We start from the raw sequence: 27,131 nt of genomic DNA on the forward strand, positions 1-27,131 counted from the left end.
TGAAATAAGTTGCTCAAACCTACTTGGTTGGATTCTTCAGTACAGAACGCTTCCAAGGTTTCAGGAGTATATGGTTTCTGGGAAATAAAATCCTTAGTTTTTCATTTGTTGCATTATTGTAATACTATACAACTGTAGTGTTCCTATAAATTGCTTTGTATGACTGGCTGTACTTATTTTACAGAACTTTTTTCATAGTTTACAATTAAAAACAAAACAACATAAAAAGATAAGAATAAACATACAGAGCAATTCTGTTTATTACAGCAGTAAGTTCTCCAGTTTGTTTATGTATACTTTTACTGTGTGTGTATATATTTCTTCTGAAATTAGTCTTATTTTGGTAACAGCAACTACTACTCTGCTGTATTTGTAAAGAGTTGCACTGTCTCTGGTTGAACCTTGTGCCGTGTGATGGAATGGCTTTCTATCTTAAAACCTTAAGGGAGAATTCTTCCTAAGTTTCTCAATTGGAACCAAGATATGTGGATATGTGGCCAATAGTCCTGCCATACCATGCATTTTTGGTTAATACACCTGTCCATAGTAGAACTACCCAGCAGGGCAGCGCTGTGCTTAGGGGCAGGGCACAGGTTGCTCTGCCTCTTGCATGTCTCCCACTGTGCTGCCCAAAGGGGCTGTGAGGCCTCCTGTGACCTCATGCTGCCTATTAATGCTCTTAAAGGGCTGAAAGCAGTGTCCTGGACAAATTCTCCTTGTTTTATAGACTTGGTGATTTTAATGTAAATTAGGGAGTCTTTTTTTCTTACTTGTACCAGACAAATCGAAGATGAATTACTTTCGCATCAGAAAGTTTTCTGCACATTTCATCCCTCCTGCTGTTAGTTTGTGTAGACCAAAACCACATACCTATTTTTATTGCAAGTACATTTTGTCCATGGAAATTGGAATTTGTTGAAATAGTATTTTTAAGTATTTATTTTCCACCAACAAGATCCAAATCAACTTTTCTGTAGTGCGGTCTTTTGGTTTTATTTCAAATTATGTTCTCTACATGCTAAGCTAATGTTGAATAAGTACATAGCAAAGGTGTAAGAAATGGGAAGCTATGTTTCCACTGGGTTATCTCCTGCTGTGAACAAGCCCTTACTGTTTTCCTCTGCTGAAGATCCAGCTCTTCCTGACAAACTTTATTTTTCTTATCTGAAGGTTTTGTTCTTCTCAACTTCAATCAGAGCATTAAAAGTCCATAGGCCTGTGGGGTGCATGGGTCACTGGGTCATTTGACTCTATTCAGCTGCTTTGAGCATTAATTGCTAATTTCCATGTTCTTTCTGCGTGCTCAGTCTCAAATTGCTGCATGGATGCGAGTGCTTGCTCTGCCAATCACTTTCACATAGCAACCTACCACTTTTTTATGGTGCTGCTTGTATTTTTGCTTAGTTGTGTTTGATGGGGTCAGGTGCAAGGCAAATGCAGAAGGTGCAGTCCTTGCCATGAAAGCATACAGTGCTGTAGAATATCTGTGAAGCAGTGTCCTCTTTGCCTAGAGGAAAGCAGTGACAGACAAAAGCAGCCAAAAATTAAAATAAAGGCGGCTGCAAGAGAAGAAAATGTCTCTGGTGGGGAGTAATGGAAGTTTCCTGTGGGGAATCTTGTTCTGTAGGAGTGCATGAGAGAAAGGAAATGGGAGACACCTTATGTTGGCTTTGCAGGCATCGTTGTGCTGGTCGAGATTGGCCATTTCAGTTCATTAATTTTAGGGTGCTCCTTTTTCTTCAGCTGTATAGAAGGTGGCTTCCTCCAAGTAATGTTTCACTTGCCTCTAACTATAAGTTAGTTATTGGATGGAAGGTGTTTTCCAAGGTTATGTAGCTGTCAATATTATTGTATATAAACTAAGCAATTATTTTAATTTTTAATGTTCTTTAGTAACACATTAAAAAAAGAGCAACAAAACCACAAAACTAGTGGGATTTGTGCCCTTGTTTATGTGAAACTAATGCATCAGTCTGGTTTGATGGCAGTGGCTGCAGTTCTCCGTGAGGTCTCAAGGTGTTCAATAGAAATTTTTAATGAAATTTTACTCTTCCTGTGCTTCATCCTTCAGAGTAGTTGGGCTGCAGGTTTGGGCACACCTGTAGTACTGTGTGATGTCTGGTGGTTTGTGACTTAGGAGTGCTGTCCGCTTGGTTTGTCTGTGTTCAGGTGTGTGAGCTTTGTGAGAATGAACAGAAAATATCTGTGTTACTGAGTTGCCTGCCTTTCCTATGGTTGTCAGGTTTGTCACTTACGTAGCTACTTGTGCAAGATATAATGCTAGCTGACTTTGCACCTACATCTGACTGATTTGCTGTTGTAGGTTTGGTATGAAGTGTGCCAAGTAGCGTGCTATTGAGTAAGAACTTAAGGAATGTTTGCAAAAGGGCCCAAAGAATAAGGGCAGGGCTATTTGTCAGCATAATTAGAAAGTGCCATGAAAATTCCAGGATAATATGCTGAATGTCTATATGTGAAATAAAATTTTCATTAAACACTGAGTGTTTAAAAACGTGATGCTGGTCTTCAAGTGACCAGACCCATGAGTTTAACTGGCATATGCAATTACCAAGATTCTAAATAATGATAAACTTGTTCTTGTTTGTCTAGGTTGTCATTGCCTCTCTTGGTAGAGATAAAGTACAGGGATGACATTGCCTGAAAGCTTTGTAAAGATACTTTAGTAACTGGAGAGCCAGTCTAATGCTGATTAAGTTCATCCAGGTCTGCCTGTATTTCTGCATTTCACTGAATTTGGACAGGGATTTGTTAAGCTCTTTAAGTTTATACTTAATCGTTTTCTCTTTCTGGGCCATGTTTGATAACTTGGTGTGTGCTGAAGGTACTGACGCAAAAAAAAAAAAGGAAAAAAAAAGTGTTTTTTTCCTGTTGAACGTGAAAAGGGGCATCTTTTTTTGCATGTTTTCCTGCCTTGTTGTTAAGTTGTTTCCCAGTGTGTGAGTATTTTCTGCTTTCAGTTTTTATTTCTAGGCATTAAACAATTCTAATTATTTTTATCTACGTATAGGTAATGAAGTCTGAAGGAAAAAACATGAATCGACCAAAGAGAGTTGCTGCAGGTTATTTTAAAAGAATCTTTTATGCCCTTCATTTAAAATGTAATTCTTGTATGAAATGTTTATTTTTGTATTCAGAAAAGCTTTTTGCTGTGGTTGAAATATCAAAGTTACCTGAAAGTTACCTAATATATCATTTGATGACTGCATAATGTAAGATCCAGTCCAGACCATTTACCATGTAAAATAGACAAAATTAGGTAATCTGCCTTAAAAAGAGCCTTCCTTCTCTGTTTGCCTGTGGGATTGCTATATGCCTAGATGAGACTACCTACCAGTGGAAAATCTGCTGAATGTGATAACAAAGCAGAGGCGACCACTGGTTCGTACACCTGTAACAGACTCTTCAACAAGATGTTGTGTTTTCAAATTGCAGACAGTATTCAGTCTTGTGCCAGCACAGCACAGCGCTTGCCTCCATCAAAGCAATGGGGCAGTGGGCAACAAGCTCTGGCACTTCTCAGCAATCTGCTCTGTCCCGGCCTCTGCTGGGAGAGCCAGTAGGATGATGTGCTTGGTGGAACTGTGGCACTTTCCGGTGTTTGCCATTTTTATTTAGGTATGCAGTGTGAGAACATTCATTGACATAAAGTGGTAATTAATGTCAGACTGAAAACTTTCACTCATTCTTTACATGTAAAATGAGATTGGGACCTTTGTGAATGTTTGCTGTTACAGACACCATTTATTTTGCTTTCACTGCTGAAAGATTTATTGTGAGAAATCTGTGCGTGAAGAAACAATTCAGAAAATTCAGGCAGCAGATTTTCAAAGAAGCCTGGAAGCTATGGCCTGCAAAATAGCTTAGTGAGGAACAGCAAGGTTCTTGCAGGTTTCTGGCCACTTTTTGTGCCTGTCTTCTGGAGAGTGATGCAGGAGACAATCAGATGCCAAGATAAAGCCTGTCTTCCTCCTATGCTCAAGTGACTGAGGCAGAGGAGGAAGCTCCAATCCTGCCCTTTGGAGATTTAGTCTGCAAAACAAAGGAACTGCCACAGGCATTCATTCGTCTCTTGTTAAAACTCAGTGCTGGAAAAGTATCTGCCAAGCATCTCAGTGATGCCTGCTGTGCTACATCAGAAAAAACTGATGCATATTTCCCTTCCTTGTCTAAGATTCAGTGCAGTCAAAGATAGAAAGGGAAGTGCCTATGACTCCTGCTAGTAGATATTGAAGAGCTCTCCCTGAAATTGTGGAAGTAAATCCACAGTGTTTGATCTGAGCATTTTTACAGGAAAAGTCAGTTTTAATTTCAGGGACATCTGCTTAATCACTCTCATTTTATCTCAAAATGCTCAGTAAACTATTTTCAATATCATCACAATGAGTAAGCCTCTAATAAAGGGCTCCAAGAGTTACTGGACTGACATTAAAATTGATCTTAGCTTTACAAATTATCAGTCTTATTTCTGTGAATGAAGAATATATTAGACTATGTGTTTATCTCCTCTTTTATCATGTAACTTCACCTTTTAACTGGAAAAAAATAAAATCATGATTTGATAACAGCTCAAGTGATAAAGGACACAAATTCCTACTGGGTTTGTCCCTGCCAGCTGATTTCCATGCATCTCTGTAGACTTCAGAAGGCAGGAAGGTTAGTCCCTTAGTGAGAATTAGCATGCTGTCTCTTATTCTTACTCCCCTACCATGCTCAAGAAGCAACTTAGCTACTCTTCAAAGAGTTTAAGTTTTAAAGATTAAAAAATAATGTTTTTCTATTGTAAATACATATCTTCTTCAATTAGTCATGCATCTTTTACTTTCTTGATTTAATTTTTGATAAACAGTTGTTTAAAATATTGCCAACAGAAGTTTGCAGAGGCTGAATGTAGGGATTTAGAGAGTTTGCAAGCATGGAATTGTTTATTTTGCAGGAGACTTGCAAATCTAACCAAGAACTCCTGCAGCTCCAGTTGACATCTGTCCTTGTGCATTATAGTTCTCAAGGTTTCCAATTACTTCTACATGTAGTACAACAGAGAGTTCCTTTATATATTCATTTATTAATAGCAAATCCTGTATAAGGCTGAAGCAGGACAGACTTTATACTAGCCAGATGACTTGGACTAAATTTCTACAGAAAGGAAGCGTTATTCTTCTTGTTACAGCATGTTGTATGCCTGTCTTTTTCTCCAAAAAATGTTCTGTCTTGTTTGCAGTTTAATGCTAGAAATCTTTAAAGGCAATGGAGAGAAGGGAATTGGTCTGTTATTTCTTGCCTTATGGTGAGGGCATTTCCAGCACTGAGGAGCACGTGGCATCACTGCTGGCCTTGCTCTGAAAAAAGACCTGTTGGCCCCAGGTGAGATTTTTCTGTGGGGATTTGTGAAAGTTGTTCATGTTTTGAAGAACTTAGGCTCTCTTAAGATTAATATTTTTTTAATGTATTGACTAAAAACAGATTGATTTTGTGCCAGTTTTTCTGTGCGTATACCTTAAGGTGGAAACTTGATTTTGTTAGAAGAGTAAATATATTTGTGGTTTGTTGACTGTGGTGGAAAATTGGTTTTCACTTGAAAATGGAGAAGTGCTAGCAAATGACACGTTAATTTATCCTCACTCAGGTTCACAGGTTTTTTTATTCTCAGGTGTTTAGCACATGTGATTGTTTAAGCTTGTTAGTGATTAAAATGCCAGTCCTGCTTGACCTGGTAGTAATTATTAGTGAGAATATACCCAGGTGACCACCACGTGGATATTTGAAATCAGTGCAGGTGCTTCTATGGATCTCCTCCTTGGAACGTTCATGGGTTTTCACATGGGTGCCCTGGATGCACATGTCAGGGAAGCTCAGTCGATGCAGGCTTTGAGACCTGTGTAATCTGTATCTTGGGGAAGGCAGGGAAGTGCTTGGAAGTTTTGCTGCCTTAGTAATACCAGGAGAGATAAAGGTCAGCACCAGCTCACACCAGGTAAATAACAGAAATAAGCTGTACTAGACTCACTCTCATAGAAGGGCTCTCTAAATGTCTGTATTGTAGTGGGTTCTTTTTTCACTTTTTGTATCTTTGTGACCTGGTATACCTGCTGCCTTCCCTACCCTCTGTTCCTTTTCTGACTGTAACTGAAGGAGAGTTGGTTAGAGATCAATGATCCAGCTCAGTGTAACTGACCTTTGAAAACACAAAGAAATCACCAAGTGTCTGCTGAACTTAAAATACCCTTTCTACCCTTTGAGTGATGTCCCTTGTTCCACCCAGTGTACAGCTGCCAGCTAATGCCACCTCTTTCTCTCGTGGGCATGTGAGCTCTGAGCCTGTCACTCACCAACAGGCCAGTGATACCATTAACTCACCTCTACTATTCTTTAGGATATAATTTGCCTGGAATAAAGCATATAAGACATATTACATGACTTCACATTGACATTATTTGCCATGTTGCATATATAATGTGCTGTATGATATGCTGTACTCTAGCATGGCAAGTTGTTATGATTCTGCAATAATTAAAATGTAAATGAACGGAGTTTTCATTTATATGGTGTCATCATCTATCATACCAGAAAGTAAATGTCTAAAGGAGGGCCAATTTATTTAAAGAAAAAAATTCAATAGTAACTGGTAGAATTCACATCCATCTGAAAAACATTCCTCTGGACTTGATTTTTTCTGTATAGTAAAACTAAAGAAGAATCAGCAGTTGGTAAACTGATGATAAAACATTATTTTCCATTTAGAAGTGAATGTTATGTTTTAAAGACATGTCTGGAAAGTTGAAATGGAGTTTGTCACAGTGTCTGAATTAGCATAAATTCACTTGCTTGAAGAACTGGAGATAAGAGAATAATATTTACAGTTGTTGCAGTAGTTGAAAATAGACAACTCTCCTATCAAGTTACTCCACTGTTGCACTGAAAGCAGTATTATTTTTTAGTATTAATCTTTATCATAGAGTTCTTTGGTTAAAGAACTCATTTGGTCCTCATTTTGAATTGGTTCACTCTGCCATTTTGCATTCCTTGGAAGTTGTCAACATGCAAGATTTCATACAATATTTAACTCTATTTGAGCCACATGCATTATATTTACAGTTGAACTTCTGTGCTTCGAAGGACTCTCCAGAAATGTATATTCTCTTCTCTTCTGTGATCAGTCTTCAGGATAGTTTGTTTTTAGATTGCCCATCTCTTCCACCACTGATTACTTGACTCATAAGGTTTAGTTTCTGTAAGGTAAACTATTTGCATAAAAGTTCATAGTTACCAGACTATCTTTTACATCTCTTCTATCTCCCTTGTAGCTACCTAAACTAAGATTATTTTTAATTATCTAAAAGAGCTGCATTCAATACAGCAAAATTAGAACAGGCCTGCTACCTTACCTTCATTCTGAATGAATGTCACTGAAGTCAGCAATGCTGTCTGAAGTATTCCAGTGAAAACTAAGGCAAGAAAGTATTTCTTGTCTAGAAAGTTCTTCATATCCTCACAACTAGAAATCGTGAAACTCAGGTCATACCATTACCAATTTTGTCTGAAGCTCAGGGAAAGAAATAAATCTTGAAAGAAGCTGTTAAAGATTAATTTGGAAAAATGTGGGCTCTTCAGTATTTTCTGGATTCCAGAAATACTCATTCATTCCATGATTCAGTTGCAGTGCTGTTGGCAGTTTAAAATATGGGCTCAGACTTGATGGGGAGGGGGGTAATCTATTAATCAGCACTTCATCTACAACTGCTTATCTTCTCTTTTCTGTAATTCCTCTTTTTAGTTGGACACTGGCATTGTCTGCGTACTTCATGTCATCCATCAACAGGAATGAATGAAGTACACAGCAATATATCAGTCTGCCTAAGCTCAATAAAGTGAAGGAGAAGCAGAAAATTATTGCAATAGTCTTAAATCTTTAATGATAGCAGAGTTAAATATATATCATTTTCTTTACTCATTACTGTAGGAATAAAGATCTGTGCTAGTACATAGTTCTAATGTCACGTAGAATGTATCTTTTTATTCTGTAATAAAAATCCTATTTGTGTGTATTTGGATACTTCTGAGAGAAATGGTATCTGAGCTGTTTAATACAGAATAGCAGAGCACCTGCAGATCTTGGAGAATACTTCTTGCAAACTTTATATAATAAGAATTAATTGAGCACTTGAAAGAATTAACGTCACTCCAACTGTGTCTCTGCCGAGTATTCGGCAACCCAAAAAAATTTATTTTACATTTTGGATGAAAGGGATTCAGCTGTTCCAAAGAATGAAAAGCTCTCATTTCTGTCCTGGTTAAGATTCATTGCAGATGTTTCATTAATAAACTGTAGTGTCCTCTTAGAAAAGAGATGAAAGCTTGATGGGAGGGCAGGAAATGCTCTTTCTGCTATTTGTGTGAAAGTTTTCCCAGCTTTGGCGTATCTACCTGATACATATGAGTTAATTGAATTGACTATTAAATTTTCTGAGGCTTCTGCACCTGTCTAGCAAGCCCAAGCCCTGGGCTTGCAGGGTCTGAGCAGAGCTCTCCCAGTGCGTTTTCCCTGGGGTTCAGGGTTTGGATTACGCTGGACTTGAAGGGAAAACAGAGATGTCCTTACTGAAATAAGGTTAAGTAAAGAGAAGGAAAAAAGGATTTGAGCAAGAGGACAAAAGAAGCAATACAACAATATGATCTGTTGAGGCTGCAGATGCCTGGAGCTTCCAGCTAACTTCATGGTGGGAATAAGAGCAGAACCAGAGCAGTGTGGGCACTGATGGGAACAGGGAGCCTGTGAGGCTCTGGAAAAAACTGGTAAGCACTTGTAGCAGAGTGTGGATCTGAGGGAGAGGCAGTGCTGGAAAGCCCTGGGTAGGATTGGCTGCAGAGAGATGTACAAGCCTCATCAGAAATGGGACAAAACCACAAATACTGCATTGCAGATTTCTCTGCTGTTAGTGTTAATGGGTTTCCAGTAGGTTTACAGGTATTTTCTATGTTTAAGTCCCTTTGCTTACTTTACAGAATTCTGTGCTGTGTATCTGCTTATTGAACTTTAAGTCACAGCTTATTGCTATGACTGCTTATTGAGCTTTGAAAGATATGTTAATGCAAGTCTGAATTACGGAATTCTGGAGGGAACTGAAGGAACAGATTTTTTTTTTCCCCTCCATTTCTTTTAGCCTAGGACATAATGCACAGAAGTTATATCAAGGTTAAGGTTTTGAGCCTTGATTTTACAAGTTCAGAAGTGCTGGAATTACCTGTGCAATGATGGATAGAGCTTTGCTGCTGCTGCTGCTGCAGGGAAAAGACAGCAGTGTTTTGGCAGCCCATTCTTGTAGGGGGACTGACTTGGAACACACACTGCCTCAGTCAGTGAGAAACTTCTAGATTAAGAGTAATCCATGCAAAAAAACCCAAGCTCTTTCTTGGTGCAAGGGGTGCAATATGAAGTCATTGCTTCTTAATGAAACTATTTCTGAGTGAGACTAAACTTTGCAACTTCAGAGCATGTATAACTATTGGTTTTGTTGTGTTTTCATCTTGCTGAAGTCCTAAGAATTCTGACTGTATTTTAGATGATTTGTGATACAATTTATAAATTATTTGGATTAAATGGAGATGGTGCTTGCAATGGAATCTTTCAGCAGTAGGAATGATTTGTCCAAATGACGCTTCCCGTATAATTTTAGTAGCTCTGAAGAGTGCACTTTCTGCAGTAGATTGGCCTTACAATCAAAGCTCTGATTTAAATTCTGCTTAGTAACTTATATAAAAGTGATAACTTTTTCTTTCTGTGCCCTCTAAATTACATTGTCTATTTGGATAAATTGATCTCATCAAGAGTAAAAAGGACATCTTTTGTGGATCTTGACGGAACGATTTATTAACTTCATATTATGAAGTTCATATTATGAAGTTGTTTTTACTCTCTGAGTTCTGAGGATACGTTGGACAGAATGCTCAAAGGTTTATCACATTTACGTGTAATGAGGGGTCCTTAACAGTGAATTGCATCCTTAACTTAGGGACATGATATTACATGATGTTTGGAAAAGGCATCTTTTGGAGGTGAGGTATTTTTTTGTTGTTATTTGAAGAAATAGTTTGAGACTTTCAAATCTGTTCTCTCAGGCATTCAGTGTACAGTAAAATGTTCAGCTCATTGCTTTGGGCTCCAAGTGTAGAGTCAATGAAATAAATTATTTTTAAAGCACTAGGCTAAACATAATTATAGCAGGATGTGTTACTGAGATTGAAACCTTGACTTATACAGTAACTGCAAAGATAGCGTCCTCCAGGAAAACCTCCCAGCAAATGGAAAAGAGTAAACAGTAGCCTAGCTGTCCAGAGTACATGCATGGTGCAGGTACATACAAGATGGGTAGAATGGTAGAAGCACTGAGATGTGCATTACAGAAGCAGTATCATCTCTCTGTGCTCCTGAAAATGTTTTAGGAAAAATTGGGAAATGCTTTTCTAATGTGTCACCTGATGATATCTGATAATCATTCCAGGAAAGCACAACTTTTCAATTATGAACTATAGTTACCTATAGAATACTATTCCTTATATAACAAGCTGCTCTCAAACAGCTGATTTTTTTATTTAGAAGATTGAGGATACACTGCAAATACTTGGACCTCTGAACAAGACTTATGCAGAGTCACAACTGCATAAATGTCTGTACTATCTATAATGTAGACTTTTTTTTAAAGGAAGTTATGGAAATACTAACATTGGCTTGATCAAAGAGACATAATTTCAACCAAATCAACATCTGAAAGTTCCATTGGTTTTCATGAGAACAAATCTTTTCCTCTTTGACTATTCTTTTGAAAGAAGTCTACCAAAGTATTTGTGATTTTTCCAAAAGATATAGTTAGCACTAATTGAGCTAAAAGTGTACGATGTCGCATGGGTGGCATGCATCACACAGCCATTTGTTATTCTTATGTAGCAGTTCATAACTGCAGTCATTCTGAATCATTTTTCTGTCTCCTCTGTGGATAAGGCAGCATTCAATTTTGTCAGTGGAGATTGAGACACAGAGAGCAAAAGATGTGTATTGTCACTTAATGGTATGTTTTTGTTTGTTTGTTTTCCTTTAGGATATTATTTTAGTTAGTGTGTCTTAACCTCTCACCTTTCAATCCGTGCAGATAAACTTATTAGAAAACTTTGAAAGCACTTTAATTAAATTCAAGTATCTTCTAGGACAATATGTTCACAGCTTTGGATTGGGACTCTCTCTTATTAGGATTGTACCTAGAGGTAAGGAAGAAGTGTACTAAAATCTCTTGCAGAAATTTTCCATAATTTCAGCCCAAGGCAAGGCAAGTACTGTTGCAATCAAATAAAGGCTCTGCTTTTGCATTTGTCCAATTGCATCTGTGGCAAATCCAATCAGTCTGTGCACTGAAATACCCTGGAAGACAAAACAGTATGTGTAGGGCTTTGCTGTGGGGCTGTGTGCATGAAGAGTTACCTGATCCAGGCTCCTCTTTCAGGTTACCAAAGCTGTAAAGCCTGAACTTAAATGACTTGCCTGAGGTTACCTAACAATCCTGTTGTGGAGCAAATAATTAAAATTGATATCCCCAAAGTTAGTATCCTGCCACTTGCTGTCATTACACCGATGTGAAGCTGTCTGAGGCAACAAGTTATTGGCTTAACTCTTCCTGAACGCAACAGGAGCTTGAAGTGTGACAGCTTCCAGCGTGGAACCTCGACCAGGCAATTTGCAGCCAAGCTGTGCAGAGGAGCAGCACTGGAGCTGTGGTTGTGCTGCTCCCAGTGAGCCCTGTGCTGAGCACTGCCTCGTGCTCAACTCTCAGCCCTGAACTCTGATGGGCTGCGACTGGGGGGAGATTTCTTATCATTGGTTTCCCCAATCCTTTTCCACATACAAGAAAGTACTGATCTATGTGGAAAGAATATGCCTTCATATTCTGCTCTATCTGCAATTCTTTTTTCTCTCTTTTTCATGTTGTTCTTTGAATCCAGTTACTGATAATATAGGCTTATCATTTTGTTAAGAGAATTCATAATCTTACCGCAGTGCCTGTGCCCGATTCAAACCCATCTGTTTTTCACAAGTGCTTGTAGTTCAATTCTGATGTTATTGTTAATATGCCTTTATTTAGCAAACTATAGAGCTCATATCAGGGCATTTCACAATAGGTATTCCTAATCTTCTCAGTAAAATTCACTTCTGGCAATTCAAAAGTACTTTCCCAACTATCGTCTTCTTGAGTCATCATAAACTTGATTCTGAACTGCCCAATTTTCATTTGACGCAAACATGTTTATTAGGGTTTCCTATTCTCTATTTGCCAGATTTCTTATACCCTTGACCTCGTTGATCAAAAATCCTTTTGCATCATTCACCTTTTTCTTCTGGTTTTCAGAGCTTGTTGCTCAAGCAATTTAGTAATTCATTTTACAAGAGTATTACATTATTTATAATGAAACTCATGTTCTTATTCACTTGTAGAGTATGTGTCAAAATTCTAAGCCAATTAATATTTGCTAAGTAATAAATATGTTGGCTAGTGTTACTCTAAATGAATCTTGTCTTCTGAAGATCTCCTACATGCAATTTAATACTTAATGCCTGTTTTGCCTATTAAGATGCAAGAATTTCAGTTCTGTGTCTTCCCAGCCCACACCAAGCATCTTTGAGAGACCACTGCTGGGTAATACCTGCAATGTTTACATAGTCATTACTTTGGTAAAACTGGCAGGAAGTGTTCATGTGCATGTAGGTGCTTACATAGATGTATGTCATCTTTGTGCTACAGTACAGGATGGGAGAACGATTCCATCTCTTGTGGAAAAACAGTGAAGATTGCTGGTTTTCGTCGTTTGTTGTGGTTTTATTTAAATGTGAATTGTGTCATTTTTGCCATCAAATCACAAAATATTTCTTTGCTATCATCCTCATGAGAGTTTCAACAGGAAACTTTTCAATCTGATGTCTGTGTAACTCTAGGGCTATATTCTAACTTCATGGATTTAGAACAGTTTATCTTAACACAGCTGTGGGGCTGGAGCTAAGGTAAAGGTGCACATGGGAAAAGCACACGAGCATTCAGAGTCCAAAGAGTGCAGGCTGGGTTCCCCAACCAGTGCACTTCCTGCTGTGCTCTTGGAGCTCAAGCCTGAGGGCTGACACTGCAGCCTCCATTCCTACAACACTGCGGTCAGCAGTGGGTGCAGCTGCCTGCAAGAGAGCAAGCACGTGGTGACCTATTCCATGTGTTCGCTGTGTAGTTAAGTGACTGAAATGAGTGACAGTAGGAACTGCTGTTATTTACTGAATATCTAGAATTGACTTGTCTGAGATTTCTTATCCTTCTCAGAAAGCATTCCTACAGCAATACTTTCAGGTCTTTCAGATTGCCTTGGTTCAGGTTGCCTGTCTTGCACTTCTACTGACAGAGTATATTGTCCCGAGGTTCCTCAGGCTTCCAGTTGTCGGACCAAACAAAACAACAGCATTGGAAATCCAAATATGCTCTGTAAACCATCATCAAAATATTAACAATAAATCCCAGGATGCTCTGCTGCACTACAAATGCTGCAATTCAGAAAGGAGCTATTACACTTCCAAACTAAATTGGGATAAAATAATCACAGGAAAATAGGTGGATTTTTCAAGCTGTTAAAAGATAATACTGATGTATGCAGCAATGAGGCTGTCAGAGATGGTAAATATTATTCTAGAAAATAGGAAAGTAGGTTATTTTTTCATTAGTGCTTGTGAAAATGACTTGTATTTTAACTTGGTATTTTAATATTTGTATCTTAACCCCACTAGAAGGCTAGTGCCAAAAAATTACGCAGAAGTAGCTATTACATTTTTTCTTAAAACAAACAAAACTGCTGTATAACCTTGTAGAACAGTAGTACAGAAAAATGCTTTGTGTTAATAATAACAATTTTTTTAAAAAAAGCAAATTTTAAAATGTTTAAAATAATCGTAGAGATTCATCCTAACCGCTCTGGAGACCTGACAAGAAGGAACAAAAAGCTTCGGTTCTTCCTGCAGAATTACAAAGTCACTTTTTACATTCTGAATTTATATGAATGTTTCCAGTGCACTTGGTGACCTAAAAGATGAATAAAATACACTGACCTATGGTGGCAAAAAGGATCACTGGTCATATCAGATTTGGACAATTCCATTCTCAAATCATGAATAGTGTGCAATCACAAAAGCCTGCAGTGTTTGTTTTGTACTATCATGAGGAAATGCACTTAAAAAACAGTGTCACTGCTTTTGAAACTGTTGATAATTGGTCAGAAACAGTAATGGGAGAATATTGCTGCTATTGGGTGTCTGTTAGAAGGGAGTAAAGAATTCAGTAAATGCTGCGGAGTGCAAAATGTTTTCAATCTGCTACAGGTGTTCACAGACATCACCATTTTAGACATGGCTCAGGAAGAAATTCATGGTCCTCTTTTACTTCTCAAAGATCATTAAGAAGTGATGCACTCAGCAATGCTGTGCATTGCTCTCACTGCCCGGTGCTGAAGAACAAGTCTGTAAGATAAGGTGTGGGCGTAGCTAGCTGTACTTCCCATAGCTGACATTACCTTGTATGTCCATTTTGTAAGATTTGTTTCTGCTGAATTGAGTTTTGTCAAGCTGAAGTATGCTTGGCTGCTGCTAGGGGATGAATTTGAGACTTTGTCAGCAGAAATAACAGAGGTTTTTCTTGGAAGGAGACTAGATTCTTAATTGTTGGCTGAAAAACTCTCACACTTACATATTTCAGATCAGACAATTTGTCTAGAGGTTCACTCTTGCTGGAGTTTAATCTTTTTGTTCTTACAGATTTCTAAGTGAGAAGATGTCATTTTTCCTGAACGTGCCTTAGCTCAGGAACGTGTGCAGACAACAGTGTACTACACTTAGAGTGAGCAAGGGAGCTGCCCCTGCTTCAGGGCTTCTGCTTGGGCGCAGGTAGGCCCCAAAGACTATGTGCAGCAGGGGCTGGAGCTCAAGATAGTGCTTTGGCTGCATCAGGGTGTGGAGTAATCAAGTGAGAAATGATGTGCAGTTGCTGGAAAAAGGCTGCATGCAAGGAAGCATATCCACATCTAAGCAAGCATGTTCTATAACAACTAGCATGGACACTGAGCCCTTAAGGAAGCAGCAGCAGACAGAGGAGGAGTATTTAGGACTAGAGGAGGAATATTTAGGACTGCTATCTGTGAGTGTTGTCCATGAGATGATGTTCCTGGACTGAATAAAGAGAAAATATTCTTATAGCTAGTGTCATACATAATGCATATCTTCAAAGGAGCAGAATGAGATTGCAAATCCGAGTCAAGTTTAAATGATTTTTTTTTACTATAGTGTTTTTTGTGCTCAATCTCAGCTGGATTTCTGTGCAGCTCAGGGCAGACGGTTCAATGCTCTTCCATTCCTTTACCCTGGGATTTACTGTTCTCCAGGAGCACCTCCAGTGAGTCTCCAGTAAGTGTGGTTTGTCCTCCTGAAATCTACCAGCAGCAGTGTGCTCCAGGTCATGCATCTCTCTTTTATCTGTTTTATGTGGAAGATAATAATCCAGCACCTGGATTTCTTTGCATGCTTGTAGCAAACAGCCCCACTAATGCATGGCATTCATAGCCTGTAGATGTCCACCTATGTACTTTCTACGTATGCTGCTGTCAACTTGTGTAGCCCAGAGGTAATTAAACAGTAAGTCTTGAGCAGGCTTTAGCATAGTATCTGTAATTGAACTATCATATCTCCTTATACTTACTGCTGTGTGCTAAGCCAGATGCCTTTTGCTTTTTCAAGCAGATTTTCTCCTATGTATCATATATTGCACCTTGTGCATAAATAGTGGTATTAATTTATCAGCCTTATGTGTTTTCCATTCATTCTTGTCATAAGAATGAACTGTATACAAAAAAAATCATCTCTCTTCTTGAAACAAGGGAGAACAATTGCTGAAATATTCTGCAGTCACCTACTGGAAGGAATGTGTCCTGGATAGGAAACTCCCAACACAGCCTTTCTGGGGAAAAAGGTGAAAGCACCTTTGCTTTTCTAAAATGTATCTTCTTGTTTGTCCAGACAGCAGTTGGCATAGAGCTTAGGGCTGTCAGACTGCAGCATCCTCTGCTACCTGGCTGCTGTTCAACCACCGTGGGAGGATGGACCCCACCAGTGTCTTGGGCCTCTCAAGAATCATCCAGTGTTTGTTTGTTTCCTTTGCCTTTTCTGCCTTAAGGGGCAGAACCCAGACTGGTTGGTTCTGTGCTCAGTCCACAAGGCAGCAGTGTCCAACGGTGTGTGTTCATTACTCACTGTAAGTTGAAAGGATATTCTGGTTAGGCAGAGCTGTAATCTCCTGCTGCTTTCAATCAGATTTCTTCCCGTGTAAACAAACCCCATCAAAGCTGAAGAAGTGGGTCAGATCGAGATGTCATGGCACATGATAACCTAATGCAGTGGAATTGGTTCTAAAATGGTTCCTCTTGGTGCAGGAAGGGGAGACTGGGCTGTAGCACACCCTTTGAAAAGGTCTCTTTATTAGAAAATTGTACAAATTCAGAGTTTGGTAATGCTACCATTTTTATTTGGGGGCATTTTGGAGGTGCAGTATTTAGAGAAAGGGCCCAATGTTTTTTTCTGTGCTTTGCCTGTTCGTGCTACACAAAAGCTTTAGTGAAATACGCTCCCAAAAGACCATTTGCAGAGCAATCAAATGAAACCATCCTAATACACTTTTACATATTATTAGATAAATTGGGCAATGACATATGGATGTATAATTGTACAGCTTATGTATTGCATTAATGATGCATAAAACATGTCTTCAGAATGCAGCCATACAGTGACTTTCATTCCAGAAATCCATCAGAACAGCATATCAATGATGCCATATTCTTTCCACGGTGTTTGGAAGACATCTGTTCAATGTTAGCAGTTGTCATACAGTTGAGAGAGTCATTATAAGGCCTGAAAGGGGTGAACTTGCCCTTCTTTTAGTTGCTGTCATTGAGCTATTAACTGTTACGATCTAATATTTCTGTGAAATGTTACAAACAGCTGTGGGGCTGTTCTGTGTCAGCTTTGCTTCTCTATACTTCTGGTTTGGAAGGGGTTTGCTGGTCCGTTGGAAGGAAGCAGGCAGTGCACAGGTACAGTCAAAAACTAAGTGCTGAAGCAGAAAACAGAAGCATAGTGGGCTGCTGAAGACAAGGATTCTGCAGGGGAGGGAGAGACCTAGAGAGAGATTTTCAAGATCTCTGTCTCTTGAGATTCTTTCCAAAGCTCAGCTCTGCGTACAAGGGATCTGTTATCATAGTTTGTAGATCACTGCCCACAGTCCCACGTGTATGAGACAGTGTGAACAGGGGAGTACATGGCTGATGGAGAGCTGCACTTGTAAATAACTGGTATTCAAGCCCGGTGGAAAGCAACAACAGATGCTTTGAAAACTTGCACCTACAGAGTTAAACTGAGGGCTCTCACTTGGGATCAGTAGAGTGACCGGGTGAGTGGAGCAGTAGGAAAACCTTAGCAGACTTGTAAGAACCTTGAGAATAATTTTTGCATCCTCTGTGAACAGTTTTGGGTTTATCAAAAACAAAAAGCAAAACAAAAAAAACCCAACCCACAACTCCTTGTTGAATTTCTTAATAAATGGCTCCAGCTAAGTTTTAATGCCCTACTGTTAATATTTTATTTGAATGTCATCAAGGAAATAATTTCTCTCTTCTGAAACAGTGTTTAAATGAAATACTGAAGTATAATTCAAGTAAGAATATTGTATTTTATCTAAAATGAACTTGAAATAAATAGCAGCATGGCCCTTGGCCAGGCCTGCTTGTAGTCATAAAGCATTGTTTAGGGCCCTGGGAAAGGTAAGGCTGAGCCAGAAGAGCGCTGGGGGGGCTGTGTGAGACTGTGCCCTCATCTGGGGCAGTGTGGTGAGAGCAGGGCTGTAAAGCAGAGCAGTTAAGTGATCCCAGTGCCTGCATTATGTGCAGTTCAGAAAAGCTCTGGTTCTACAGATGACGCATTGATTAGCGGTTGAAGTACATTAGTGGCAGTCTTCCAGTTGTGTTTCATCCAAAAGGAATCTGTTTTGTGCTCTCTGAGGCTGCACCTCAATGCAAAAGATTACAGATAGGATTCGCTGGGAAGTTTACTTCAAAAGTGCCGGAGGACAGGTAGGTCTTGAAAGAAATGGATAAAGGAGGATCTGAAATAAACAGTAATTTAAATGGAATTGGAGATTTTCTTATGAAGGCATGCTGATTTGACAATAAATAATTGGAAAAAAGTACTACTATTATATTAAACTTTATTAGGATCTGTGCTAGAGAACAAATATAGCATGAAGGAAGTCTGAGTTTGCATTTCCAGGCTCTGAGAGTTTATATGCATCTATTTTCTGACCTAGCCTACAAGGGTCTGCACATCTAAACATCTGAAACAAAAACTAGTCTAGCCTCACATGGAGTGTGCTCACCCAAAATTGTCTCACAGTGAAAACTCCGTGTCCTTGGAACAGCTACTTCACAACTTCTCTAAAACTTTTATCAATACATTCAACATTGCAGGCATGTTTTCTTTATCCAAACTAAGTAAGGAACACGGGGAAGAAAGGTTTTTGTAGGAACCATACCTTACTTAGAGAGAGGTCTATCAGGACCATGGAAATCAGATGGTTGGGCTGAGATCAACCAAAGTAATTCTCAATCCCTTTTCACTTAAGAAAAGGTATTTTGAGTAACTTTAAAGAACTTAAGCATATTGTTTAAAATAAACGTGTGTGACCAAGTGAAATGTTCTAGTAGTTGAGTTTTCTGACATGTATGCCTTAGCAATATGCTGTACCCCCCTGCTGGAACAGGAGTGCTTAAAAGTGAGGGAGACTTACAGATCAAAATCCTGAATTTGCAGTGCTCTCTGGTGTTTCTTTCCTGGGTCATTGTATGTATATTTGTCTGTGTTTGGCTGAGGAGGCTGAGATTTGGGAATTAGATCAGGTAGAGTTCAGCATGTGAATCGGTAAGAATAATGCCTGTTTCTGACTCAGAAACAAAACTCATTATCTTTTTGTGGTGATTGATGTTTAATTTTAGATAATGGGGAGCAGAGTAGCAAATGTCTCAGTGCTTTCAACTCTGACTTTGTGGGGGAGGATGCAAAAGATATTGATTTTAATGCAATACTAAATACTAAAGATGCTAAAGAGCAAACATCATCCTTAGCCTGGCTATTAAAGAAAAGAGAGAGAGGAAGAGAATATTGATCCTGCAGAGGCCTATAAGGTTTTTGATCAAAGTACCAGGACCTTAGGCTGTAATTCTTATTTTGATAAGAGTTATGAAAAGTGCGTTAGTTAGTGGTTTACCTAAATACAATGGAATGCCTTTCCACAGCTTATCATGGTTCCATTTCTGCTCTTTATCAGTGTGAAGCAGGTAATCTGAGTTTTTTCATCTCTGGGTACTTGTCTGCGCTGAAGAAAGATCTGTTAATTAGAGCCTTCTCAATATGGATTTTCTTTCTTTCTGTGTGTATGTGAGCAGAATCAGTCTTTTAACAAAGCAACCAGGAAAACTTGTATTAAGTGTTCTTTGGATTTGCAGGCAGAATGCAAACTTGTCACCTTTTGTGTTTGGGAAGGAGGCTCTGTCTCTTTTGCTGATGAGAGAATTGACTGAAGAGCAAAGAACAGTTTCATAGCTGATTCTTTGCCAGCATCTTAAGCCTGTATGAAATCAATAAAGCTGGCATCTATTTTTTCCAAGGTATTTGCTGAGGGTATGGATTACCGAGGTTGTATCAGCCCAGGATATCAGTGTGATTAGACATGTGGCGTGTAAGCTTTTGTATTGTCTTTGTGGCCTTCAAGAAATGTATCAGTAATTACTGAATTAAGGAGAGGCGTATTTTCAAATGGGCCATGAGTTAGCATGTTAGTTTAAATACGTGGGAGTATTACTACTCTGTGGTCAGTTAGCTGGTTGTCTTTTAAGTGTGTGTAAGTACAAAGATACTTCAGTAATGAATTCAAGGTTGCATTCTTTTAATATAGTTGGATCATGGCAAGCTAACAATGGTATTCATTCTTACTAGTTTAAAACTTCTTTTTTAATATGATATACAGTATATAATAGTTAATAAAATATATATGCATAAAAGTGTATTATCTTTACTGCAAAGCTAATCAAATGCTGGAACAAGTTGCCTGGATTTTGGAGTCTTCATACTTCAAGATATCCAAGTTGGGCAGCCTGCTTTAGCTGACCCTCCTGAGCAAGGAGGTTGGAATTGGTGATCTTCAGAGGCCCCTTCTAGCTTCTGCGTTTCTGTGACTGTATTTGCAGCACTTAATGTGCTGTTAATAGACTGCAACTGCCCATGCCAGTTTTCATCCTGACACGCTGTTTTATGACAAAATTTAAAATCCCTAGTAAAAGGTTTATAGTGGAAGTACTGACAACCTTTTGTACAAGGGTACAAATGCACCACTATTACATATACAGAAAACATGTAGTAAGGTCTAGAGTTTGAGTCTGATCTATAACTCATGTAAGATAAAGCACCGGGAGTACTTATAAATAGCAATTACCAGTAGCAGTCTCCTGATTTTCTGAATCACGCAGCCCTCTAATATCTGCTTTTAATTTCCTCTTACGTTATTAGAATATCTATTTCATAGTGTATTTCATCTGATTTTCTTGTTCTTTCAGAAATAACATTCAAAAGAACGAGTCTACTTTGAGAGTTGTTGCTGTCTTGTTTTCTTATTTTGAGATATGTTTGTTATCTATTTAATTCTTGTAGTTCTAGGATTGTGCTTTATTTTTGGTAGAGTAATGCATTGTCCTGTTGCAGAGACAGCCCTGTAAATGCAGTATCTGCGATTTCAAACTGCGAAGCAGTTTTTTTTTTTTGTTGGTTTATGTTGCTTTTTCATTTTTTCCCTTATCATCATATTGGGTGGGTTTTAGAAACTGGAAACTATTTCAGAGATGTTCAAAGCTGGCAAAAATTCCCCCTTTCCCCCCCACCTGGGATTTGCTGAATTTGAAGAATAAGAAAGGAAAAGGATTTTGCACTTCTGGTTTTTGTCCTGAAAATGGTTTCATTTCTGCACTGAGAACAGTGACTTGGTGTTACTTGACTGATGCTGAATGGACTTAATTCCTCAAGTCGCAGCACACTCATTTCTCATTAACTTTAGTGGCAGTTGGAACTGCTCGGAACTTTTAAGTCAAATTAAGAAAGCCTGTTGGGAACTCTTCTGGAGGAGGGAAGGTATTGTAATAAGTCTAAAATATTTACTCTTTTTAACTCAGTGAGAGGAAAGTGGTCTGGACAGGGAGCTGAAAGGGGAATGAAAAGAAGAGGAAAGACTCCTTGATTTAGGATTGAAGAAAAAAAACTGTCCTCCTTGTAGCCACCTGAGAGCTAAGTCTTCAAAGAAAGGACAAACATCTGCCAGTAAAATAAGCTTAACTTTTTTGTTCTGATTTTTTTTTTTTTTCCTTAAGCAGAAGAATATGTTGTAATAGAGGAGTGTAGGAAGACAAGGAGGGTTGTTGGAAGATGCATAAGTAGGAAAGAGATTTTTTGTTTTATACTTAAGAAATGGTCAGGAGGTCTCTGGGCCAGGACTTCGGGCTGTGGCTGCCTTGGGGCACAGTGTTGTAGGCTGCTTAGTGTGCCATGTGTCAGCACTAAGAGGTTACAGGAACAAATCTGCTGCTGTACAAACTGATCTTTTAGTAGAATTCTGGACCTCTTGGTCCAGAAATAATTTTCTAGGTACATGACTTCTTGGAAGTGTACTTCTTAATGTTATATTTCACTAATGGTCCACCTCCAATTTTCATGGGAGGAAGCTATTACCCCAGCATCCTGTGTAACAGGCTTTTTTTCTACTAATTCATACTTAGAGATAGTAGTGGTTTGGTTTTGCCATTCAGGGTGGCTTAAGCAGCACTCTGGCAAAGAAGCAGAGATGTCTGTGCATGCATGCTTCATGTCCCTTCTCACCATGAAATATGCTTTTAAAATGATGAACAAAATATTCACTTGTCTCTTAAGCCTTTAATTAAAGTACCTGTTTATTTGCAGTCTGTGTTCAAATATTTTCTGTTAGTGCTGTGTCCCCTTGGTCACTATTAGCGTTGAACAATTTTTTTTACCTTATTCCTCTTTCAGTGGCTGAGGCTGCATGAGGACATTCTGATAAAAGCCAGGAGGATTTTTCCTCCCCTTGCACTGGTAGGGGAAAATTTCATCTGTTATCTTTGCATTTATCTACTCCTAAGTTTTAATGCCAGGTATTAAAATCATTGGTTATGTTCATTCAGGAATATTTATCGGTTTATTAAACTGAATTACATTTACTAGATGAAGTTTTAAAGAATAATGTACAAAATGCCAGCAGCTTCCCCAGGTGAGCGCAGCGCTCTTTGGACAGTGCTCCTCCCTTCCAGGAGTTCAGATTTGCTGTCTCTCAGCAGTGACTAAGCACTTGCTGCTTTTTAGATTATCTGAGTACTTGTAAGGATTTCTAAGAAGTTTCTTGCTATATAACTGCACAGAGATTTGCAGTATCCATTCTAATGGCAGCTAACTTGCTGGGTATGGTTGTTAACTTGGTCATGAAGTCAGTCAGCACCAGTGACCAGAGTGATTTCATTCTCTAACAGTGAAATACTGACTTCAAACCTCAGCAGGCAGCAGGCCTTCCTCCTATGATGCTCTGTAAAACCAAGTTATTAAACATCCTGTGGAACCTCCAGCAGTGCCAGCTGGCTGTTAAGCCAAATTGTCTTTTCTTCTCTATTATGAACACAATTCTGTATGGTTGCAGAACAGGTGAGCTAACATTCGCTGGCTGCTGACACACAGTACTGTGCACATGTGGAAGCATCCTCAGGAGCAAAGAACCCCATGAGTTCTGTGGTGCCTGCAGCCGGGCCGAAGTTGCTCACACAGGGGCATGCATTCATGTTCCTCTTGTCTTTGCATGTAGTTCCACCTTGCTTTTGTTCCCTTACAGTGAGTGTGTGTGTAGAAGCAGAATGGGAAGATTTTACAGCCTGGGAGGAGAAGCAGAGCGTTTTGTGCTGGAGAATCCCATTTGAAAAGGATGCTTTTAAGCCATGTCAATTTTATACCATTCTCATTGTGCTGAGGCATTTTGAGTCCTCATCACTACCATTCCTCACCTTGTTTACTGAACTTTTAATCTGCTTCCCTGCATTTAAAGGTCCTTCACTAAGCCTCTTGGTGCACTACTCTGCCTGCTTGCCAGAGTGCTATTAAGCTTTTGTTGGTAAAATACAAAGCGAAGCGTGCACATAGCTGATGCACCAGAAAACTGGAACAAAATATGGAAGCCCATTTGGGAATAGATTGCTGTGCCTTTTGTCAGAGGTTTATAGTTTCCTTTTAATTAACTGTCACAATTAAAATATTATTTTAAAATATACTCTCCTCTTTGCAAAAAGAAGTTGAGCTCACTGTGGGGCAGTGAGAGTATATATCTGCCTCTGTTTGACCTTTGTCCTTTAAGATTCAGCAAAATTTCTTCATTCGTTGCACTTTTGGGGCTGTATAAGCCTGGAGGAGAAACATTGTCATTCAGAAGTCAATTCTGCTAACCCATTAGGAAAGCACATTCACACTAATGGTTCTGTGGTCAATCAGTAACGAAGACCTACAGGAAGACATACCTGTTTCACTGTTCACTGATCTGGCAATTTGATCAATATTATTTTGAACAAGTCTTTTTTTTTTTTTTTTTTTTTTTTTTTTTTTTTACTTCATCTGTAATGTCTCTTTTTACAGACAGACTGAATGTGCACTATAAAACTGCACTGCAGATATTGCTTAAAGGACCAGCCATGTCTCTTGCAGGTTCTGAGTCCATAGGAGAGGCTCAGCTTCATTCACCCGCACAGTTTTATCTGTTTTCAAATGAGCTCCTATTAATCTGTTGTACCCTAAGGGAGTAATAATCGTGATCTCTTTGCTGACTCTTTGAGACATTGCTGTTCTCTCCAGCAGAATTTCTCAGCATGTACCACAGGATTTCCCCATGCTTCCAAAATGTTAGAGAGGCTTTCAGGCCATTTGGAGTTGGCTGTTGTGTTCACAGAATGTAAAAATCCAGGGATGACTCTGGGCTTACCTTTTATCTGTTGCAGGTAGCCTGTGCGTGAAGTTCTGAGGTCCATATCCCATAGAGCTGAGGAAGGCTTCTCGTGGCTCCTCTCATAGCCTGTGCAGTCTGCAGACAATGGATTGATTTGAGCTTGCCTTCCTTTGGCTGGCTGACAAGGCCGTTCAGCTTTGAGTCCATGGGATCTGCCTGGGTATGGCACTGTCTTGAGAAAGAGCTGCTGCCAGTTTTTTTGTTTTCCCTGCTGCAAGCTAACTAGAAGCCAGATTTTCAAGACAAGGTAAGAAAGTTATATGAAAACATCTATACTTCTTTGGGTCAAATGCAGTTCCATCCAAGGAGCTAATTTTGCGTAGTAGCTAATTTTGCATAGATCAGAGGCTTGTAGCAAAGCAATTCATTACTTATGTTCAGCTGGTCTGGTATTTCATAGGATGTGCAAGTCCATGTAAGCTGTGTATTACACAGCAACAGAAACGTTTCTGCACGCTGCATGGAAAAAATAATGTTCTTCTGCAGAGAAGGAGCACGTGTTGTGTTGGAAGGAGCTTCACAGATCATCAGATAATCTCAGATTTATATTCTTCTGCTATTATGAAATACTTTGTAGTGTGTTTAATATTTTGTTGTGTCAAATTTAAATACATTTGTCTAGAAGATGTCATTTAACAATGGAATGTGATTGACTGTTTGGAACCTTAAATAACTGATAAAATGGCACAGAGGAGGTGAAAGCAGATAACTGATACAGCCAAGCTGTTAGTAGAGTCAATACAAAATGTGTCTGGATGTGGGCAGGGACATTTTTATAAGGCTTTTACAGCAAAGAAGAATTATGTGATTAGGAAGCTAGGGTCAAGAGTATGACCCTAGAGTACGATAAGTTGCATGATGTGAATGCAGAGAAGAGAATTGCTGTTGTAAACAGCAGGCCAAAGGGAAGAGTGACAGCACCTGAAGAACTATAGTAGTCTAATCTAGCAAATCAGTTAGGTCCGTCATCTTGATATGAAATATGAAAATAAATTTTCAGAGATCCTTGTGATCTTAATCTAAAATGTTTCTGTTATTTCCTGGAGTCAAGGCCAGAATGTTCTGCATTGTTCAAATTTCAGCTACACCAGAACTAACTTGTAAATTCAGATAATGTACGTGCCAGTAAGAGTGGAATCCTGACAGGCTTAACAAAAAAAATCCCCACACATCATTAGAATATTTATTCTGTGCTACTCTTCAATTACTACAGGCTGTTCAGAATGGCTGTCGTTGTCTAACACCGATTGTGGCGTGTCTGCGATTTACTAAAGTTATCGTTTTCAGTAGACATGTCCTATTTTCTCAATCTCCTAGCAATAAAATTCCATTATAAAATGTTAGTATTCCATGTACAGTCACTTGTATGAAGAACGTTTAATAGAATAAATGGTAGAAGTGCATTTGCAGTTTATGTAATGCCTACCATGCAAGAACAAGCACAGCCAAAAGTGCAATTTTGCTGATCTGTGGGATGTATTTTACTTTACAGTTCTTTTGAAAGATTCTTATTGGGATTTAAAATAGAGACTACATTGGACATGAGTGTAACTGCTTTAAGTATAGATGTTCTTCTTACTATTTTCATTTTTTTAATCAAGGAGAGTGAAAACAAACTGCAAGCCATTGGCTACATCACCAACCATTTGTAGACTTTCAGAGCTTACAAAAAATGTTGTTTGACTTAGTGGGCGTACTTAACATGTTTGAGAAGAGAAGGGTGAAATGCTTTTCTGCCTAGCTGACATTGCTTACTTTACAGTCAGTAACAGGAGGAGGAAGCACATGTAAGAGATGTGAAGTTGTTTTCTGTGAGTCCATCTCTATGCTGCATCTGCAAGATCCTAGTTTAGGTGCTAAAAATTTTTTTCTAAAAATAGATGATATGAATTACCCCTCCAATAATTCTTCAGTATTTGTGTAAATCTTTTTTTCTGAGAATCAGTCCTCTAACCATCTTAAAAAGCCTAATATTGCTCCTTTTGATATGGAGTAGAGGTCATTCCTGAATGTGTTTCTATTAAGAATTTTTCTCTAATTGTGTATATACTGTTCCTTTTTTTTTTTTTTTTTTTTTTTTCCCTCAATAATGTCTGTGTATTTCTCTTTAATTTCTCTTTTGTGGTCTTCTAATTATCACAATGGACCTCAGTATTGCCTTGGGCAACTTTCAAAGCCCTTTGTGAATTGCAGGCTTGACATTAAGGCAATTATATATAAATTTTACTTTGCAAATTTAAAATAATGCTGTCACATACATCTTTATTTTAATGTCATAGTCCTAACAGCATTTTTTTTCTTCTAACCCTTTTCCTTAATTTAGAGATTGGCACATTCCTTGACTTAAATGATTGTTTTATGTTGATACCTTCTTTCTTCGTGTGAAATCACTTGGCTCATCTATCAGATTTCTTTGCTTGTCAGTGGGTGTGTTACAGCTAACACTCTTTGTCTTGCCAATTAAAAACATGCTGAGATCATAAACTTTTTTTTTTTAACTCCGATGTTACTCTTGGATAATATTCAAATAATTTCATCCAATTTTTACCAAGTGAAAGGATACAATCTTATTCAATGTTATTTAAAGGAATTCTGTATAAAGAGGTTATGAAAACAGTGGTTCTTGCCTTTTCCTAGTCTTGCTATCTCTACATCTACAGTATGCAATCAGTTCTAAAGTTTGTCATATTACTTCCATTCAAAAAGGAGTATTCCTTTTATTTGCCTTACTATTTTAAAATTTTTGTTGTTATTGTTCATGTATGTACTGATAATTAGCAGCTAAGTATGCTTGAAGGATGTAGTCCACAAAATGAAAAACGTCACTGCGTGTTCATTGTGGATAACGTTAAGATTTTCACATTGTACTTCAGAATGTGGGCATGTACAACAAAAGAAAAGCGAGGCAAAGAT

General features: G+C 38.6%; 1 protein-coding gene across 4 annotated transcripts in view; it reads left to right on the forward strand.

Annotated features, from left to right (window-relative positions):
* VSTM2B (V-set and transmembrane domain containing 2B) overlaps positions 1-27,131 on the forward strand; it is a 360,933-nt gene that overhangs the window by 239,318 nt on the left and 94,484 nt on the right. For all 4 annotated transcript variants that reach the window (XM_090149977.1, XM_090149980.1, XM_090149979.1 and 1 more), the window contains one exon: positions 24,211-24,465. The gene's annotated coding sequence lies outside the window, so the exon portion shown is untranslated. The remainder of the gene's footprint in view (positions 1-24,210; positions 24,466-27,131) is intronic.

The sequence above is a fragment of the Phasianus colchicus genome, chromosome 13 (genome assembly GCF_987193195.1).
Source record: "Phasianus colchicus chromosome 13, bPhaCol1.hap1.1, whole genome shotgun sequence".
Taxonomy (NCBI): Eukaryota; Metazoa; Chordata; class Aves; order Galliformes; family Phasianidae; genus Phasianus; species Phasianus colchicus.